The sequence below is a fragment of the Bos javanicus genome, chromosome 5, assembly GCF_032452875.1.
Source record: "Bos javanicus breed banteng chromosome 5, ARS-OSU_banteng_1.0, whole genome shotgun sequence".
In the NCBI taxonomy this organism is placed as follows: domain Eukaryota; kingdom Metazoa; phylum Chordata; class Mammalia; order Artiodactyla; family Bovidae; genus Bos; species Bos javanicus.
This window is the reverse complement of record NC_083872.1, coordinates 44,465,924-44,488,263: the sequence shown is the minus strand read 5'-3', so window position 1 is coordinate 44,488,263 and position 22,340 is coordinate 44,465,924. Positions and strand designations below refer to the sequence as shown.

Genomic DNA, 22,340 nt, shown 5'->3' with positions numbered 1-22,340 from the left:
TGACTTCAGATTCCATATAGGAAAGAGGGAGGGAGTGGAACTAGTTTGTGGTTTAAAGTTTTTTCTTTATTTCATAGCTGGCATATACACTTTTGTCTAATTGGGAGGTGACTAAAGGCATCTGGGTCTGGTTGATGTGTTGGCTGAAAATTACTATGATTATGAGGATGATTATTATAGTATTTAGTAATTATGCAGTGCTTTATACTTCAAAGAGCTGTGCTTTATAATCATTTATTAGCTATGTCTCACATCTCTACAATATAAAGACGCACTTATCATGCATTTTTGTAGATGGAGAAACTGAGGCAGAGTAAGATGGGTTACATCCATCTTCATAAGGAAGTGTGAAAGTAGTATGCAACTTGCTGAAACTTGCTAAACAACTCATTTTGGACAATACCTTAATTTTTTACACCTTTTAAAGGAAAATGTAAGTTCCAAATTTTTTCTCCATTTTTAATTACAAATTAAATGTAAAATGCTGAAGACATATTTGAATGTTGATGAAGAATGTTGATGACCATTCCTCTATTTTTAAGCTTTTATTGCATTTGTGTCAATGTGACTTTTTTGCTCAAATTCAACCTTGCTATCTCCCATTTCTCTACACAAGCATAATTTGACTACAGATACTGGTTTCCAGTGTCAATATTATATCGCTTCAAATTGCTTCCATTGTCTTTAAAAGATGCCTATTTTTCACCACATGCATAGGACTAATTTGCAATAAAAACAAACTGTGTAAGAATTATATTGGAATTAAAGGAAATCTTGGACATCTGCAGTTTGTACACTTCAAAACTGAAGATTATAAACGTGTCAGTATGACTTGGGATAAAAGGGGGAGAGAGATGAGAAGGATCTGTGTGGGTTTAATATAGCACCCTATAAAAGGCCTGGAAGAGATACATGGACTCTTCAATAAATCTAGTAGTCTCTTTCAGTTGGGAGGCAGTCATGGCCATAGCACATGGGAAAGGCTCAATAAATGTTAATTTAGTGGTTAAGACCATGTCTCTGGAGACAGACTGCCTGGGTTCTAATCATGGCTCCATTACTTGCATGTTACCTGAACTAGCTGTGCTTTTGTTTCTTCATCCAGGAAAAAAAATCACAACCCATTAAGTTAGTTTATCACGAAGTTTATTCAAGTATTTGTTATTATTTGTCATTTCTGTTTCCAAGGCACTTGACAAATAACATCAGCTACAATGCCTGTAAAATGTTGGTGGTAATCATATTTATAATCTGATGCCTGCGCTTGCTTGGCTAGTTTAGAAATGGTACAACATGGTACCCCACAATTTTCTACCCCAGAAAAACAATTTAAAATTACCTCAAAATACATATTATATAAGGCAGAATTCTATTTTTGTTTCTCTAAGATTCCCATATGATTCCACGCACCAGTGGCTCCAACCTCAGTGTGTGCCATGAAGATTTCATGTGTGAGTGAAGCCAACTCATTGTACTACTGAATAAAGAGCTGCACATGAGCTAAAGGCATTGACACTTTGTGGGATGCATGCCCAGTTTGCCATAGTGTCTAAATTTTTAAGAGACGCCAGAAATTGGGATTGTTATTTTACATGACATTACTCAATTTAAGATTTTTGACTCAATTTGTTTCTTGGTACAGAACTCTGTGGGTCAAACAACACAGTTGAGGCCATTTGTCAAATCTCTGCCAAATATACTAGTACATAGATATGAGTACGCTGTGCTGTTATTCAAACCGGTTTTTAAAGCACTTGTGCCAAGACATGAATAAAAGGTAAAGAAGATGAAATATGACAAAGCCTTCATGAAACTCACAAGTCTAGTGGAGCGGTAGGCAATAATGTCACAGAACAGAGTGAAAAATGGCATAGCAGAGTGTGGAACCCAGGACTTAAGCCTGGTGATTTAAGTATTTGATCATGCCTACTTAAAACAAACAAAAACCACAAAGAACCCCATTATTTCAAAAGTTGGCAAACTGGTGGACACCCAAGTAGATGGCTCTTTTGTTTAACAAAACACCTTAATGGGTTTTTGGGGTGGGAGCTATGCATAGACAGGGCGACAGCCTTGCACAGTTCCAGGGGGACCATTCCTATTGTGCCCTGTGCAATTGGCACCCCCTTGAGCACCATTTAGGTTGTATTCTTTGTGAATGGTACCTCCTGGAATTGTGCAAGTTGGCAACTCTGTCAACAAAGATAGGCCTAGAGTCTGGTCTGAGAGGAGGATTGAGAGCTAAATCCTTCTACATAATAAAGTGGGAGGAATTTTAAGTCTTTGCCTAGGGGGCGGAGGCAGGAGGGTGGAGGGATGCTTGTAATGTGGAAAAGAAAAGGGTTTGGAGAAAAGATGTCTAAGATGAGGATGGGCCAGCAATGTGACAACAACCTGGAGCCTATGAACCTGAGATTTCTTGTAATTTTTAAGAGAGATACGTATACGCCTTTGTTATCCTCTTTAACCTCCAGTAGATACTGATAAATGAAGTCAATGCTTTTTCTGTGGCATCAGCTACAATCTTTGAACTTCTTATGTACGAATCGGGAGATAACCAGGAAAGAGTCAGTGCTCAGGCTCACATAGCAACACTTGGCTAAACATATTAGCACTATAATAACTTGTCTTTTTATTGCTTTTCTTCAAAAAAGTTCAGAGCACTTATGCTTTTATTTCCTCATTTGTTCTAACATTCCAGTGTGGGAGGGGCAGATTTATGATAACATTATTTAGAGATGGAGAAATTGAAATAGAGATTAAATCGCTTACTCAATGTTGCATAGTTGGGGTGGTGAAGCCCACAGTGGAATTTGGTTCCACAAGCTCCTGCCACGAAGTAGAGAGATCATGAGTTTTGGAATTAGAGGGATCTTTGTTTGAACAACGCTGATTTCTCCCCCTTAATAAGAATGTGGCCTTTAAGTCAATTACTTCATCTAAGCCTCAGTTTTTCTCTTCTGTACAATTAAGGCCATAAAACCTCATAGTGGGGTAGTGAAGATCAATTTAGAAAATGCAGGTTAAGCCCTTGCACAGAGTAGTTTGCAAATGAGATTAGTTCCACCTCCAACCCAGTAGTATCTGGTTAAATTTCAGTACAAATTGACAGTAATCAAAAAAGAATCCTATTAATTTTTTTTCTAGCCTCCTCTCCTACTGAAAGCAAAACATAAATACATAAATCACTTAATTTACTGGGAAGAACTTTTGCTTCAGTAGAGTTATTTCTGTTGGGGATAATTAGAAAAAAAAGGTGCGGGTGGGGATTTGTGGAAGACAAGGTAGTAGAGTACAGAGGTTCTAAAGCTTGAGAATATATCAGAACCACTGAGAAGGCCTGTCAGAACACAGACGGCTGGGCCCCACACCAGTTACAAGGTCTGGAGTGAGGCCTAATAATTTGCATTTGTAACAAGTTCAAAGATGATGTTGATGATAGGAGTCCAGGGACTACACTTCAGAGAAGCACTAGCATGGTTAAGTGAAATTCTGGGGGTGAGGTCCAGCCCTCTGTGTTTTGACATGACCATTCGGAGATTTCTGACGCATTCACAAGACTGAGAACCTCTGGCATAGTGGTGAAAAGCAGCTGAGGAGAAAGACTCACATTCAAATCCGGGCTGCACCATTTACTAGTTAGATGACCAGATTCAATGACAAACCTGTGGTGCCACTGCATCCTGCAGGGAGCCTGACAATGTCTGCGATTCAGGGTTCCTCTCGCTATCCCTCTAAGCCCTCGGTGGAAAGCAGTGAGTCCTGCCAGCCCAGGCTCTGTTTTTCACTTCTTCACACTCCAAGGCACGAAAGGCTGATAAATTTGGCCATTAGAGAAGTATTTACAAACATTTCTGTGATCACAGAAATAAAATAAGGCAGCGCTGTTAAAAAAAAAAAAAAGCCAAAAGCAAAGGCAGTGTTTGCATCTTTCAATTCGTAATAACAAGTTGTGAACTATTTTCATTTCCCCTGACTTTCTTAGTAGAAAATTTAAAAAATCTTCCTCTTCCTCCCCCACAGTTTTAAGAGATGCTTGTAAATTTGTTTGGCAGATAGTATGCATGCTAAGCACTCCCTGCCAGCCCCTGACCCAGAATCTAGCCTCAAATACAGAAACTACCTCAGATGTTTGGTGCCTTTCTGATTTTGTGGCTGAGGAATCCTTCTCTTTTCCGCCTCCTTCTCCTGCCTGTCCTCTGACTCTGGGTCCTCGAACTGTCTCAGCTCAGTGTCACAAGTACCCAGGCTGGCCCCAGGACATTGTCTGGCTCACCTACCTTCATTTTTCCCATTGCAAAAACCTGTTGTTTAGTCCCTAAGCCACCACCAACTCTTCCGTGACCTATGGACTGCAGCCTGCCAGGCTCCTCTGCCCATGGTATTTGCCAGGCAAGAATACTGAAGTGGGTTGCTACTTCCTTCTCCAGGGGATCTTCCTGATCCAGGGATTAAACCCATGTCTCTGGCATTGCAGGCGGATTCTTTACCACCGGTCCTCTTGGGAAGCCCTCTACTCTTTTATTTCCTTATTTCCTTCACTAACCTTTTCAATCACCTATGAGTAATCTGTAGTTATCCAAATTACCTCCTTCTAGAGTCATTCCACTGGAGGAAAAATTGTTCCTATTAGTGACAAGGTATGAGAATGGTTGATTTTTATCCAGACCAGGTGGTGCTAGTGGTAAAGAATCTGGCTGCCAATGCAGGAGACACCGGTTCCATCCCTGGGTTGGCAAGATCCCCTAGAAGAGGGCATGGCAACCCACTCCAGTATTCTTGCCTGAAGAATGCCATGGACAGAGGAGCCTGGTGGGCTACCGTCCATAGCGTTGCAGAGAGTCGGACACAACTGAAGCAACTTAGCACATAGCACTTTCATTTTGAGTTCCTCTAACAATTCAGAGATGATTATACATGTATGTGTGCGTGTGTGCACATGCAAACACACATACACAGCAACTATATTAAACATATCACAAAGGAGGAAAACAGGCCTAGAGAGGTAAAGCAACTTGCCCGGGATGAAAAAATAAAAGTATAAAATAATAGGACCCAGGCAGTAAGCTTCCAGTTTCCCAGTTCTTGGCCTCAAGTGATGGAATAAAGGAATATAATTTGATTCCTGTCCTCAAAGAACTTAAAACTCGTGTTAGGGATGGGTGAAATTTATACACACAACATGAGTTAAAATCAAGAACTAATGTTTGCGGTATCGGGTTTGGTCTCTTTTGACCGGTTTCCTCCTCTGCCAGAAATAAAGGATAGCACCAACCTCAAGGGATTTGATTACGATTAACTGAGCTAAGCGCCAAAACGCTTAATACAGTGTCTATCACGCAACAGGCGGTCAATAAATGTTAACTATTATTATTTTTAAAGGAGGCAAACTGCAGTGCTAAGAATACTGGAGAGGGTCGGAAGGCGGGTGAAGGCGCTGGACCTTGCACCTAATCTTCTGAGCCTCAGTTTTCTCCTCTGTAAAATTAGGTGGCCTGAGTAGAACACGTCCAAGAGCTGTAAACGGTTCACCCGGAGTTTGGGGAAAGGCGGAGCCGCGGGGCAGAAAGGGTTAGCAAGGAGCCCGGGGGCGGCTTTGCGGGCGCCAGCGGCAGAGGCCCCGCCCCGCCCCGCTTGGGAGGCCCTGGCAGCTCCAGCCCGCGAGCAGTTCCGGTGCCAAAACCCTTCCCTCCCCCGCTCCCCCGGAAGTGCTTTTCTAGGGTTCGGGCCGTAGAGAGGCCTTGTAGGCACAGCCGCTGAGGTTTGGTCGGCTCTGAGGAGGGGCGCCTACCCGTGTGGGAGCCCGGGGTTTAGCGCCGGTCGACCCGCGCCCTGGCCCCTCTCACCTCCCGGGCAGCCGGTGAGTGGCCGGGGGAGTGAACTGCGACGGCCGCGGGCCGCGTCGGGGTTGGCGCTCTCGGGCCCCCGCTACCAGCTCTGGGCTCCAGGCTGCGGGCTGGGCTGTCGGGGTTCGAGAAAGGGGGTTGTCGACCGCCGCGGTTTTCGCCGAGCCCGGGGGACTGGAAGGAGCGGGCGGTGGGGGCCGTGGGGTGGGCGGGGCGGAGCCAGGGAGTGGGTTCCCGGAGCTGTTGTTGCTGTTTGGAGAGTTAAGAATGGGCTGGGCCTCGGTCCATCCAGCCCCCTCATTTCTGCTCCCCTATATCCTCGCGCTGTCTCTGGGATTTGGTTTTTCTGTGTCCGACCCGGGGCTGGGAATCTGGACGTCAGACTCAATCGTGGGCTGTAGTTCCTGACTTTGGCGACCTCTAGGTCTGTCGTCCGGCTCGGTAATTAGCTGGGGTCCCAGGAGTGTCGTCTCTTCTGTCCCAGGGCGGGGCGATGCGTGTGTAGACGCCAGAGATCTTCTGCAAGGCTTTCCGTCTAGACTGGTGTAGGGGTTGCTCAGGATCGGTTTGGACTGCGCTTGGGACCGCTGTTGGAGGCGTAGGGCAGTGTGGCACCAGCATGCCTCCCATGATCTTTACTCACTGGGAAGCTTACTCAAGCTGTTGTTGAAGTCACTTCTTAAAACAACAAACTTGCTTGAGGAAAATCAGGAGTTCAGGTAAGTTCCCTTATTTTCTCCGCCGACGTTAGGAGATGATGCTACTCTCTAATCTGCACTCCTAATTTCTGTGGCTATCTGAAGTCACAGTGGTTTGGTGAGTTCAGTCTGCGGTTGTTGTAAGAATTGACTGCGTAGGGCTGGAGAGTTATTATACCCTCCCTTTCTCAAAGCTTGTTTACCTTCATGTTTGGAATTGCCATTTTTCTTAACTTTTAAAGAAAAATTGTGCCCTGTAACTCCAAGGAGATTCCTTAGACTGTTACAGCTGTTTTTGCAATGCAGAGGTTCACACAGGTGGCCAGAGGTGTTTTTGTTGTTGTTTTGTTTTGTTTTTTGCTATTGTTTTATAGTATTAGGTGTTTACTTCAGATAAATTGAGTCTTTCGTAGAGGAGAAAGTGATGTAGGTAGTTGTTTTTAGCGAACAGGTTTTAGGTAATAAACTACTCCTGAAAGCTTTGTAGGAAATAGGATTTCCCACATGTACTAGAGATTTTAAATTTATGATCATAAAGGAATACAGTTACTGTTGATTTTGACTGCCATTAGATAACCATTACTTCTGCATTGTGAAGTATATGCATGCCACCTTTGTGAAACCAGTGACACTTTCCTGTACTTCTCATCTTTTGCTTGTATTAGGACTTATGCTCTAGTTTTTTGGGAGTACTTATTCCCTTCTCCTTCCACCACGGGAAGGGAGTAATCTCATGAATTAGGGAAAATTAGACTTAAGTGACGATTCAGGGAGCTGTCTTATGCACAAGAAAATTTATTTCACCATTGTTGATCTTCTACAGGTAAAGGGTGGATGATTTTTAAAGTCCCTGCAAAAGATTGTGGAGTGAAGACTAGTTGCCCAACTTTTAGATTTAGATAGAAACTGTAGATTCTTAGCTATTTGAGGTGCTTGGGATATTGAAATTGAGAGGATCTGGAAAAGGAGTCAGGTTAGATACGGTTATGAATTCGTACTGAAGGTGTGATAGTGTGTTTTGAAGGGAAAGATTTCAAGAATTGTAAGAATAGAAAAAGGAAAAATCAGATGCCCAAAGTAAATTTAATTATGCTCACATTTGTTAAGCAGATACTGAACATTTGCATTGGAAATTATATTATTCAAGTCAGTTCAACAGATATTGCCATGTTAGGCATCAAACTTTGTTAGGCAACCATGTAGGAGCAAGAAAAGATACAGCCATAACAACTAAGCTTCATGTTTTGGCAGTAATTTTCTAAGGTGTGTCAGAAGTCATGAAGAGCGTATTAAATATTTAGGCATATTAAATTTTTTTTTCTAACTGGAGGTGAGTGCTTTGTGCTTCATGAAAACCACTGCTAGGCATTAGAGGATGCAAACATTAAGTCTTGGGTCTTCAGGAATTTGAAATCTAGGAGATGTCCGATATTTGTATAATACTTTACAGCATATAAAAATAAATACTTCCTATGTGAGTGGTTTGACCTAAATTTGGAGTTGTACGAAAGGAAAATGGGTTCATTTTTATCTAAAGTAAAATGGAAGGTGGTAGTAATACTTTTAAAGTTAGCTCTGAAGCTATTATTTATTGAGCATTTCATGCATAGCAGGCTCTATGCTAGTTGCTTTACATACCTTTTCTAAGCTTCACAACAATATCTGAGCGTATTTCTTAATAATGAGGTCACTGATACTTAAGTGACTTATCTGGACTCTGTAGTAGCAGGTAACTGAGCCCTAGTTTGAATACAAGTCTGTCTCGTGCCAAAACTTGTGTGTTTTTGCTACAACATGCTAATCCCAATAAACCAGCAGCCTGAGTTCAACATTACAGAGGGTAAGACTTTTCTAAGACAAAAATTTAGGGGCTGGAAGTAGGTGGATGAAGAAGGCTTTTTAAATAAAGGGAATGATGTGAGCACAAGTATGGAGGTGGGAAAGTTCATTATGTACTCAGAGGAAAGTAAGTGGACCAGATTACCCAGAATATAGGGTTCATTTTGAGGAATAAGAGATGAGGTTTGAAACATAAATTGGGGCTAGACTGTAGAACATGTTTAAATGCTGTATTTTGGAGTATTGGGGAGGTAATGAGAAACTACCAAGGTTTAATAGTGTAGCATGTAGAATGATTTGTTGTAGAAAGCCGGTTTTCAAGAGAATATAAATAATAGGAAAAGGCAGTGGTGGTATCATGATTTAGGTAGGTGGGCGGGAGGAGGGATTGTTGGGAAAGATTTGGAGGAAGTGGAGGTTGAAGATTCACTCATTTTAATTGTAGGTGACTTAATTGTAGGTGACGGCGCTGGTGGTATTATTACTAAAAGTATGGGCAAGGAGGTGCATAATGGGATCAGTTTTTTAATATAGTGAGTTTTTTATATACTTAACAAACACTGAAAATAGAATTTTTTGAAAATATGGGTGTGGAGTTCATGAGAGAGGTCAGTGCCAGGCATATATTAAACATTGGTGTAGAGAATAATATAAATAAGATGTATTCGTTGAATCTTTAAGAAGATGAAAGAGTCAAGGGAGAGTCTAGACAGAAAAAAAAAAGAAGAACCCTTTATTTTAGATGGCATCTGTTTAAAACAGAAGGAAAAGACACTAAATACATAGTTTTATTCAGTGAGTAAAAATTTTGGTAGTCTGTGTACTGCTCCCTCGCATTGTAGACTCAAATGGCATAGAAAGAATCTGATCATTGAAAATCTGATCGGGAAACAACTTTCTTGCTGTACTACCAAGAATACTGTGCTATCATTACTCTATCTCAGGGAGGAGGGACTGTTTCAGACTCATTTGGTTCAGTGTTAGTCTTTGGTTACTTTAGGTCGTTTCTTTTGGACATTTGTTGGCAAGTGATATGTGAGGATTTGGAAAATTCTCTGTCATTGTATTCTCTTTATATGTATGACTTTCAATTTTGGTTTCAATATCAAGAATTTCTGATTATTCAAAGACAAAGTGCCTTTCATAGAAAATGGTATTTAATTGCATATTTTTCTTCCAACTCCCTTTTATAAGGACTTTTGATTAACGTGAGTAGTTTTGTCTCTAACGTTTGGATTATTTTAGAGAGAATGATAAGACACTTACCATATAATGATACATATATTAAAAACTATACATTTTAATTTTGAAAGTATTTAAGAACTATATAGATTTATAGAATTTCATGTGGTTTCCTGTTTAAATATTTAAGGGAACCTGTATATCAGTGTGTAAAAAAATGGTAGTTATTTGCAGAATGGGGCTTAGAGTTGTAACTTTTTGAGGGCAAGTTGAATATTTTTAAATTATTATGGAAGTGTTTATTTCCTTCTTGAGAATTAATATATGCCTTTTGTTTTTTAGGCGTATGTTTTTCACTCTTGTCACAGGCACTTGGGAACATCCCGAGTCCTGTGTCAGTGTTGTTGGAGGCAGTGGGGTTTGTGTGTGCTTTGTCTGGGCTGGTTAGCTTCGTTGCAGTGAACCTGGTATTAATAAGGCAAAGGTCAGGAGTTCCATTTAGCTTCAGTCTGAGCGATGGCCAGGGAGTACACCTCTCACTCCTGCCAGCTGTCTTGGAAATTCCTTGGTTGTCACTGGTCACAAAGGTGACTGGATTAGGATGGATTTTTTTTTTTTTTTTTTAAACCACTGGAAGAATATTAGAGGAAATTTAGCATAGTGATTAGGAACTCTGACTCTGGAATAAGACAGACCTATGTCAATATAAGACAGACCTATGGCATGAGTTTGCGTAAACTCCGGGAGTTGGTGATGGACAGGGAGGCCTGGCATGCTGCAGTCCATGGGGTCGCAAAGAGTCGGACACGACTGAGCGACTGAACTGAATTGAACTGATGTCAGAATTCTTGGTCTGTGATCTTGGGAGAGCCTCTAAACCCCTCCAGTGGAGAACGCCTCGATTTCCTCATTATTGAATAGGTTAATATTTGGTTTGGGCATGTCCTACTGTTGCTCTCTTTTTCCAAATGGAGGTTAACTGCTTAGACCTGTGGTTCCCAAGTGCTGGACTGTGGAGTGGTGTCAGTCCACGACAGAGTTGTCACTTGTCTGAAGTGAAATGAGAATGAATGAACTTCTCATAAAGCTACATTTATTGAATTTAGAAGATAATATGTTTTTCTAAAATTATCTTTTACCATTTTTGGTATCAGCATATTAATTTTTTAAATGAAATAATGGAGATAATAATTGGTAGTTATTTTCTTTTTAAATGTCTTTGGCAGAATAAAAGTTACCAGCCCCACCCCCCCCCCACCCCCCCCACCCCCCCTTTATTTTTTTTTAAGATTATGGCTCTGTGAAATCTAAAATCTTGGTTAAACAAAACCAGGAGATTAGGGAAGAGTACTCATTCAACATATTTATGCATATTCAAGGTTTGGCTTACATTCTACCCTTCGATTACCCTATAGGGGCTGTATTGTGATTCTCACCTCATTGAATTTGAATTTGTCAAGTTTTACATGAATACCTACAGCATATTTCAAGGAGCAATTCAAATTTGTTTTCAGTTGAGTTCAAACAACTTGCTCCAAATTATTTGTTTAAAGCTATGTTTCTCAACCAGAGTCCCAGGAGGAAACTGGTGAACTGTGGGGGCTGCCTGGGGGTGCTGGTGTCAGTCATTCCTCTGTTGATTAGCCAAGAAGATAAATAAGTCACTCGCCTTTGACATAGTGAAGTAGTAGAAACTGGCTTTCCTTTTCACCTCTTCTGTAGAATTGTTGAAGCTAGAGTTAGAAAAGCTTTATTTAATGTAGCAAGTAAGACTTTATTTAATGTAGCAAGTAAACCTTGTATGCATATCAGTATTCAAAATGCTTTCTAGAGAAAGAGAATAATTCAGTGCTTTGCATAATTGGTTATGTAAGTGGAGCCTCAGAAGTCCTCCTGGGGACACAAAACAATTATTAGCATAAGCGGTTATTGAAATTGCATTCAGTTGTTTAGATGAGAAGCTTATTGACCCCCTGGTTCACTTAGAGTTTAGGAGAAAACTTAAGTTGCAAACCTAGCTTGTTAAATTAAGGCTTAGCATTTGTTTCCGTTGAGTGTTTTTGGTTAGGTAATTTAAAAAATTGGGAGTGCTGTAGAAATACTTAATTTGTGTTAGAATGCCTAAAGCAAAATGTTCAGGTTAAGCTGAAATAGCTTAGGACCTCTGTATTTTAATTTTAAAGAAAATTGGATGTTTGCTCCTTTAGATATTAAGGATGCTATTGTTTTATAGTTTTGTTATGTATCTTTGATTCTGGTTAATGAAAAAAAAATCACGTATATTCATTTATTTAATAATGCTTGCAATTTTCCTCTAAAGTGCTTCTAATGGCAGAAATGAATGGTATGCTCAGAAGTCTGGAGCTGTAGCCCAGAGTGCCCAGAGTGAAAATTTCATGATGTCTGTAGCATTTAATTTTAAAAATTCTTATGAATTTTGCATTGCTATTTTATATGTATGTAAACAGTGTTTTAAAGTGCTGCCAGCTAAAATTGGTGCCCCCAAGAAAGGTCATATGTTCATCTTGTGGATTTTTGTATTCGTTTTGACATAGCTTGTATTACAATTTAGTAGCACTATGCTTGACTATTTAATTTTGGCTCTTGAAAACAAAAATCTTGTGTTCTGATGGTTTTGGTGGAACATGAGAGATAGTGAAAAGGTCTTCACACTTTCTGTATTTTTCTCAACAAAGAGCAAACTATTTTAAACTGCTGAGGAGCTGTAGTTTCATAGAAATAACATGACTTTGAAAGGAAATTGAATAATTATAAAAGTAAGAACATCTGAAAAATTGAACATTGCTCAGTCATCAGTGTATTTCTAATGTTATAAAAAATATAGCAGCATTGTCTAATAGAACTTACTGCAACTGTCTAATAGAACTTACAGTAAATATCTGTACTATTTAATATAGTGGCCCTCATATGGGCCACTGAGCACTTAAAGTGTGTCTAGTGTTACAGATGAAGTGATTTTTAAATTTTATTTAATTTTAATGAGTTTAAATGTGAACAGCTACTTGTGACTACTATATTAGACAGTGCTGCTCTCTAGGGTTAGGAAGACAAGAGAAAGAAGAGAGGTTAGTAATCTTCATGCCACCTCTCAGCTCAGTTATAGGCACTCCACAAATAGTTCTTAAAGAAGATAATGAGTCTTTTTATTGTTTCAGTTTTGAATACCAAACTCTGGGGCATATTCTAGGTTTTTAGGGAATGATTGCTAGCCTTGTTTTTTTTTTGTGTGTTGATTTTTAAAATTTACTTTTATTACAGAAGCATATAGGATAATACATGTACAGCTTAAATAACTGGCTTAAACAGTAGAACACTGCCTCTTTGAAGCCCCTCTGTACTTATCACCACTTGTGTTCTCTGACATGCTTCCTCAATCACCATGATCCGAATTTTGTGTTAATCATTCCCTTGCTTTTCTTTTTAATTTTGGTTAATGTATTTTTTAAAAATCCATTTTCCTCTTTCTTCATCTTTGGAAGTTTGTAGTTTCCCTTTATTTTAGTTCTCCCTGAATTCCAACAAATTATACATTCTTTTTGTTTTAAGCACTGTTGCTTTGATTTCCCTGTGTAATACACACATACACATACATACATACATACATACATACATACATACATACATACAAATGTCTTTGCTCATTTTCATTTGTGTCTTGAACTTCCTGTTGGGATCTGAGATCATTTTCTCTCTCCCTGAACATCCTTTACAGGGTATGTTATCTGAAAAACTTTTTATTTGTTTGAAAGTCTTATTCCCGAAGGTGACTTTCCTGTGTGTGCATTCAATGCTAGCAATTATTATTATTTTTAATATAGATCTTGCTCCATTCTCTTCTAGCTTTTATTTTTTTTGAAAAATCAGTAATCCATGTGATTTGCCATTGCTTTAAAGATACAGTTGGCCTTCCATATCTGCAGGTTTTGCCTTGTTGGATTTAACCACCCATGAACTGAAATATTTGAAAAATTATGGGAAGTTTAAAAAGCAGAACTTGAATTTGTTGCATGTTGGCAACTGTTTATATAGCATTTCCATTGTATTAGGTGTTTTGAGTAATCTGGAGTATACCTGAGGACATACCTGCTGCTGCTGCTAAGTCGCTTCAGTCATGTCCAACTCTGTGCGACCCCATAGACAGCAGCCCACATTCTCCAGGCAAAAACACTGGAGTGGGTTGCCATTTCCTTCTCCAGTGCGTGAAAGTGAAAAGTGAAAGTGAAGTCGCTCAGTCGTCTCTGACTCTTAGCAACCCCATGGACTGCAGCCCACCAGGCTCCTCCGTCCATGGGATTTTCCAGGCAAGAGTACTGGAGTGGGGTGCCAGTGCCTTCTCCGAGGACATACCTGGGTTATATGCAAATACTGCACTGTCTTGTAGAAGGGACTTGAACTTTGGAGGGTGTCCTCTGGGGTCTTGGAACCATACATTCCCCTTTGGAAAACTGAGGGATGACTGTCTCTGTTGTTTCATGAGAGCTAGTTTTGACATTGTTTTTTTTTTTTACCCTTGGTGTTCTGCACTTTTATTTTGATATGTCTGAAAGATGGTTTCTTCTGTTTATCATGTTTGGTATTCAGTAGGCTTTGGAATCTAAAGATTGATGTCAATTTTGGAGATCTGTTGGCTATTTTCTCCTCAAATTTTATCTTCTTTATTTCATGTCTGGAACTTGTGTTTTGAAGTATGTTAGATCTTTTTACTCTACCCATTGGGCCTTTTAATTGGTCTTTTATATTTTCTATTTCTGTATCTGTTTGTATTGTGTTCTCAACAATTAGTGCCTTTTCTTCCAGTTAGCTAATTCTCACCTCAGTTTTGTTCACCTGTTTCATTTAGTTTTTTTCACTTTATTTTATCAATTATATCTTTTTTAAAAATTGTGGTAAAATACACATAAATAGAATTTACCATTTTAAAGCATACAGGTCATGACATTGAATATATTCACCTTATTGTGCAGCTATCACCACTGTCCATCTCCAGGACTTTTTTCATCATCATGAAATTTGTACCCATTCAACAGTAAGCCCCTATTCCCCCTTCACTGAGCCCCTGGCAACAACTATTTTACTTCTGTGAATTTATTCTGTATGATCATATAAGTGGCTCATACAGTGTTTGTCATTTTGTCTAGTTTATTTCACTCAGCATAATGTCTTCATCTGTGTTATCATGTTTATTGAGTTTTTGAAAATTTCATTTACTATCTTTTTTGGTCATTTCTAGAAGTTGTATTCAGTTCCTTTTAAAGATTATTCTTTTTTTAAAAAAATAGTTATTCTTTTTTTAGTCATGTTCTCAGGTACTTTATTTCTTGAACATCTACTTCATATGCTTATTTTTTACTGTGTGTGATAACCCCAGTGTTTGAAGTCTGCGAATGTGAGTCTGTTGTCCTGCTTGCTCTTGCTCGTAGTGCTGTGGTTTCCTAACTCGTTTTGTGTTCTGACTGTGAAGTTCCTTAGAACGTTCTCTGTATTAATTTTGCAGAGTGATTTTTAAAAAGTAGGATTAATGTATAGCTTAGAGCTTATAAGTAAGCCCCTGGAGATTAGTATCCCGTGTTCTTAAACTTTTTAATTTGAAATGATTTCTAACTTACAGTAAAGTTGCAAGAATGATATAGTAGACTCATATATCCTTTACCCATGTTTATCCATTTTTAAACATTTTGCCATATTTGATTTATGGCATAAAGACACATTATTATTTGTTTTTGTGAAGCACTGAAGAGTTTGTTGCATACCTTTTTACTTCTTAATAGCTCAGTGTGTATTTCCTAAGAATAAGGATATTCTTTTAGGTAATCACAGTACCATTATCAAATTCCAAGAATTTAACATTGGCAAATACTTTAGTCTCCATATTGGTAAATACTTTAGTCTCCATATTGGTAAATACTTTAGTCTGTTAAATTCCAGTCCTGTAGATTTGATCATATCTTGTATTTAGTTGTCATTTCTTTTTAGTCTCCTGCAAAATGAGCTTGTCTTTGTCTTTTATGCAATTAAAGAATATAGATAAGTGGTTTTATAGAAAAATGTTCAACTTGGATTTGTCTCATGGTTTCAGGTTATTAATTTATCATCAGTCAGACTACTACAAAAGGTATGTGCCCCTCTCAGAATATTACATCTGGATATACATTAAGTCCATTTGCCCCTCATTAGTGATTTTACTTTTGGTCAGAGTGTTGACTGGTTTATTCACTGTGTAGTTACTATTTTTCTCCTTACATTTAATAAGCAATCTGCAGGGAGGTCCTAGTGTTTTGTTCTTCTTGAAAAGATAAGTACAGTGGGACTTCCCTGGCAACCCAGTGCAATACAGGGGGTGTAGGTTCGATCCCTGGTCAGGGAGCTAAGATCTCACATGCCTTGAGGCCAAAACACCAAAACATAAAACAGAAGCAATATTGTAACAAATTCAATAAAGATTTAAAAAATGGTCCTCACCAAAATAAAAAAAAAGGTAAGTACAGTAATAATATATCTTTCATTGGTATGAAAGATTTCTAGTTTGCCAGGCATTTTTATATATACCTTGTTTTATTGCTCTTTAAAAAAATTGCTTTTATTGTACTTGGCTCTATTACATTTTTTACAAATCAAAGGTTTGTGGTAACCCTGTGTTGAGCAAGTCTATTGGTACTATTTCTCCAATAGCATTTGCTAGCTTCATGTCTTTTTTGTTACATTTTGGTAATTCTCACAATATTTCAAACTTTTTCATTATTCTTATTATATTTGTTATGGTGATGTGTAATCAGTGATCTCTGATGTTTACTGCTGTGGCTTGCTGAAGGCTCAGTTGATAGCACTTTTTAGCAATAAAGTTTTTAAGACAACTTTTTATTGAAATATAGTTGGTTTAAAGTATTTTTAAATTAAGGTATGCACATTTCTTTTAGATATGCTGTTGTACACTTAATAGACTACAGGATCACATAAAACATAACTTTTATATGCACTGGGCAATGAGAAAAATTTGTGTGACTCGTTTTATTGTGATACTCACTTTATTGTTGTGGTCTGGAACTGAACTTGCAGTATCTCTTAGGTATGCCTGTATTTTATGACCTTATTTTAATCTTTATGGCAGTAGTACATATTTTATAGTTCTGGAAACTAAGACTCGGAAACATAGCTAATAAGAGGCAGCATTGGAATTCAAACCCTTAAAGTTTTCTTAAGATTATTTTTTTAAACTAGCTACAGTTGCCTTCTAAGTTGGTAGATTGACTGTTAACTTAGGGCATGGTCTGTGTCTTGTCTCCTGTGTTGTCAGTACCTGGGATGGTTGAGTGAATAAATAACATACAGACAGGAGTTGCTGTCTGACGTAAGGGTCTTACATGGTAATAGTTCTAAAGTAATTGTATTTGTTCACATTTTATACTTATATATATATAAGTGTAGGCAGATGGATAATGTGTATGTATGTTGTTGCTCAGTCACTAAGCTGTGTCTGACTCTTCGCTACCCCATGGACTGCAGCACATCAGGGTCCTCTGTCTTCCACTGTTTCCCAGAGTTTGCTCAAATTCATGTCCATTGAGTCAGTGATGCTATTTAACTATCTATCCTCTGGCATCCCCTTCTCCTGTAAGTAGTTAATAATACATATGTAGTTGCTTAGAGCTTAAAGCTTGTGTGGAAGGTTTTTCTGAAGCTTTGCATAACTCTAGGTAAGATTTTTTTTTTTTTTAGATTAAAAAGTAAATGGATTTGCCATTAATGAAGAAAATTTGGAGCTTTCTTTTTCTTGGCTGCACCACATGGCTTGTGGGATCTTAGTTCCCTGACTAGGGATTGAACCATGGCCCTCAGCAATGAGAGTGTGGAGTCCTAAACCATTTGGACTGCTAGGAAATTCCCCCGCATTTGGCTTTCTTGAAGGCATTAGATGATAAAGATAAGTGAGGCAGATTTTCTGATATCAGTTCAATTCTTTTTTTAATTGTTAAGCAAATCTTTAAGATTTGGGTGATTGGAGGAATGTAGTATATTACTAGAATGTAGTATTGGTTAAGTAATCTCTTGACCTGGTTAATTGGTGGATGCTGGGCCCTATCCACATTCACCTTTTCTCCCGTTTTACCTCTGACTTTCCACCTTCCATTCTTGGTTAAAGCCGAAGGGACTTGGGCATAGAACCTTGATTAGGACACAAGTTCACCCCTTGGCTTCAATTATTGGGACCCTACTAGGTATCAAGAACCATGCTGGGTATTGAGGTGAAAATGGTGAATCTAGATAGATGCAGTTGTTGTCATGGAGCACAATTCAGAGGTGATGAACTATTATATCCCTTTGTCTGTGTTAGTCATTTATATATTTAAATTGAATATTTCTAAGAAAATCTTATTTATATCGGCTGAAATTTTCCTGGCCAGAGAGAAAATTCTTGAGACCCTTAATGGATTGTGTTAGTATAGAATTTGAGACTGAAAACTACCCAGTAAGTGTGTTCTGAAAATTGATAACTTTAATTTCAGTTGAAGTCTTTTATTAAAGCCTAACCTAAGTAAATTACAGATGCTATAAAGACTGCTATTTGCCTCCTATGGGGTTTTATGAATAGTTACTAGAAGTAGTGTCTTGGAAGTTATGTCAATGTATTACATGGTTCTTTGACATTCCCTTGTCTCCCCCTCACTCAGACAAACTTTAATGTTACACAAGCAAATGCATGTATTTTTTTAAAAAACTCTTTATTTTGAGGTAGAGCCTTACAGAAAGTTGCAGAAATAGTGGGGCCCTGAATAGTACTCTTCACTCAGTTTCCCCAATATTGACATCTTGGATAATTGTCATACAATAGGAATATGAGGAAATTGATATTGAGACATTACGGTTAACTAGAGTTTCCCATATGTAATGTTAACCATATGTTAACATTACTGATAACATAGACTTTCCCTGATGGCTCAGGAGGTAAAGAATCCACCTGTAATGCAAGGGACACAGAAGACATGGGTTTGATCCTTGGGTTGGGAAGATCCCCTGGAGAAGGAAGTGGCAACCACTCCAGTATTCTTGCCTGGAGAATCCCACAGACAGAGGAGCCTGGTGGGCTACAAACAGTCCAGTGGGTTGCAAAGAGTCAGACATGACTGAGCGACTAAGCACAAGTACTGTTAACTAGAATACAGACCATGTACAGATACGATCTACGTTTCTTTGTGTGTGTGTAGTTCTGCACAGTGCTAGCCCATCTCTATATTTAACCACCACTGCAGTCACGATACAAAACTGTTCCGTCACCACAGAACTCCCTAGTGCTACCTCTTTGTGTTCACAGCCCATCCCCTCATCCCTCGTTTTGTCATTTTGAGAACGTTGTATGAGTGAAAGTATAGTGTGTAACCTTTTGAAATGCATGCTTTAAAAATACAATTTGTTTTAATTCTCAATGTAAAATTAACTTTTCTGAAAGGTGGTTAGATGGTAGGAAAAACAGATTTTGAATCTACCACCCTAATACAGTCATCATTCTGATTTTTTTAATACCCCATTTTATATGATGTTTTACATATTTATAGTGTATGCTCAATTTTGTTTGCTTTTTAAACATTTTTTGGCTGTGCTGTGTAGCATGTGGTATATTAGTTCCCAGGAACGAACCCATGCCCTGTGCGGTGGAAACGTAAAGTCTTAACCACTGGATTGCCAGAGAATTCCCTTCTAATGATTTTTTTAAATTTAACATTATTTCTGTGTCATCATCATATATAATTTTTGCTGTTATAAGGAATGTTGTAGAAAACACTTAAAAGCATGTATTTTTCTTCATGTTTTTAGTCATTTTCTTACAGCAGATTCCCAGATATGTGATATGGTGCCACAGGATATGAGGGTTTATTAATCCTGAGAATTTGGTCAAATTGCTTTTCAAAAGCATGGTAATACTAGTACTGTTTCACTATATCTTTGTTAGATTGGATACTAGGGTTAACTTTTACCCCTTAAGGTGAAAAAGGTACTTCTTTGTTCTAATTTTAGAGTGCATTTCTTTATGTAACAGTTTTTCTATGAAGAGTACAATTGATTGTAACATCAAAATGCCATGAACTTGTAAAAATGTGATTTTCGTTTTAAGTAATTTGGAAAAGCTTTTTAGTATCTGTGCCAGTGTTCAACAGTTCTGTGCAGGAGGTTGAGTCACCAGCTCCTTCTCTTTACTCTGCCTGTAACCTCTTCAGTTTATAGGTTTGTTACCTACAGAATGATTACCAGTTTCTGCTTTGCTTCCTCTGGCCTCTGCCATGATCTGGCTGGTCTCTTCAGTCTGAATCTTTGCCCTTTCCATCTGTCTGTTAACTCTTCACAGAGCACTGCTCCCTCCACTGGCACCACACCAGCACCTCATTCACTTTACCTGCTTGCTTGTCAGCCTTAGGTGCTGGGTCACGCCGATACATTAATACATTCCTCGGATTACCATAATAGTATCCTTACAGTGTAACCCTGGAGCCTGCAGTCTCAGGACTACTGGACATCTTCACTTTTTCGATGGCCACCACAGAAGTTACATGGTTAATCATGTGTGGAGTATGTAAAATATACCCAAATACAAAAATAGCAGAATAACGAGGAAATTATGTACCTTTTACATTTCTCTTTTGAAAGAAAGCATTGCTATATTCTTTGAGTACCAGTCAGACCATCAGAGTACTAACAAAACCCTTAAAACAGAAGTTTTAAGTAGAATGTCATTAATGCCAACACTTTGCTTTATTTTAGTTGTCACAGTATTCCTACACATTTTTGAGGTAGCTACATGTGAAGATCTCATAAGTGTTGTTGAGTAGGAGATTGGACATGTTGGTTAGCAAGGGATCATAAAAAATGATATGTATTTTTAATTTTTAACTCGAATAGACATTCTTTCACCACTTTGTTCCCCATAGGGTCAGGGTTTTTCTTTATGGATGGATCTTTCATTCGAGTTCTGGATTGTCTTTTTAAAATAATCCATACCCATGAGGCATTTATCTATGAAGTATCCCTTTCTAATAAAACAGAATTTAAAGGCAGTTTTAATGTTTTACATAAAATCCTTCTACAGTTTTATGCTTTTTCCACCATTCTTTTAAAGCTGTTTTTACATACATCCAAATCCATAATAACTTCAGAAAATAATTGGCCTTTGAATCTTTTTGAACTTTTCAACATAATTTTCAGAGAAACAACCCCTTTCACGCTCATAATTCATCAGTTTACATAATCTTAAATTACATAATTACAATAACAAGTACAGTTGGCTTACGTGAATTTGGGAACAAACAGCTGGCTCTTGTTAAGCATCCAGCTCATTTGGTGAGTAGAAGGTTGAGGACACTGTAAGAAAGCGGTTGACTTAGAGGACTGCCAGGTGCCGGTAGTCGGCCTGTGAGGAACATCAGGAAGTGATTTATGGAGGAGTTTAAGTTCTTTATTTCTCTAAGTTGATAAAGTAGAGGTCTGTTAAATGAGTTTCTACTGAATTATTATTCTGATTTCTGTTATTTTAAAATAATTTTTATCTATTTTATTTTTGGCTGTGCTGGGTCTTCATTGCTTTGTGTGGTCTTTCTCTAGTTGCGGTGAGCAGGGGCTGCTATTCATTGCGGTGCACAGGCTTCTCATTGTGGTGGCTTCTCTCGTTGCGGAGCACAGGCGCTAGGGCACAAAGGCTTCAGTAGTTGTGACACACAGGCTCAATAGTTGTGGCGTACGGGCTTAGTTGTTCTGCAGCAAGTGGGATTTTCCTGGACCAGGGACTGAACCCGTGTCCCCAGTATTAACAGGAGGATGCTTAACCACTGTGCCGCCAGGGAAATCCTCATTTCTGTTTTATAGAGGAAAGCAGTGAGGCTTCAGAAGGTTAAGTAAGATTCCCTCGATCAGGTAGGTATTAAGTGATGGAGCCGTAGGACTAAGGAACAAATTGGAGTTACGAACACACTCTCAAAATGGAAGTCATTCGTATGGAGGGGACTTACTGTACAGTAATAGGTTTATAACACTTTTTCACACAAATAATACATGAAAAATAAACATAGAAAATAAAGAAAACATTTTAAAATTTACAATATAGTACCTTGAAAAGTAGAGTACAACAGCTGGCGTCCGGGGGCCAGCATCGAGGGAACAGGCAAGGAGGTACTACTGCACTCTGTACAGTGTTATACAGGGAAGTACACAAAAGCACAGCCACTTGTAGCGGATGCACACACCCGACCATGTGTGCCAGACACACGAACTAACTTACATTGTTGGACGTGTGAACACACGTTTGCATGTTTGAAAGCTCACAACGTGAAGGTCTGTACCTAGGGTGCTTACTACATACTAGGGCTGCATGAAGCTCAAATATAGCATGTCCTTTACCTCCTGTGCAGGTGCTAGATGCTTTTCAGGTCATCTTGTTTACCCAGTCATTAAATATTCTTGAGTGGTCTTTGGGTATGTTTGGGGTAGTGTTTCTACAGTTATTCCACATCTTGGGCCCTTCTTTCATTTTTCTGCTTAATGTTTCTTTTGTACTAACTAAAAAATGAAGGTGCATCCCAACGTGAAAATTAGGCTTATAATTGTTTGTTTTTATCTTATATTGGCTCTGTGTATGTGAGAACAAGACTAAAATCTTGCAGTGTTGTAACTGCTGAAGTATCTGTGAAATAAGAGAATGTAAAAGGGAAAAATGAAGTGGCAGCAGACATAAACTTTGCTCTTTCTTCTGCTAAATTTCATTCTTAGTTTGGAA

General features: G+C 38.6%; 1 protein-coding gene across 5 annotated transcripts in view; it reads left to right on the top strand.

The window, feature by feature from the left end:
* Positions 1 to 5,688: 5,688 nt before the first annotated feature.
* The window catches only part of FRS2 (fibroblast growth factor receptor substrate 2), a 109,726-nt gene continuing 93,074 nt past the window's right edge, over positions 5,689 to 22,340 (top strand). For 4 of the 5 annotated variants that reach the window (XM_061416504.1, XM_061416508.1, XM_061416507.1 and 1 more), the window contains exon 1: positions 5,689 to 5,860. The gene's annotated coding sequence lies outside the window, so the exon portion shown is untranslated. The other variant, XM_061416505.1, reaches the window with a different exon arrangement.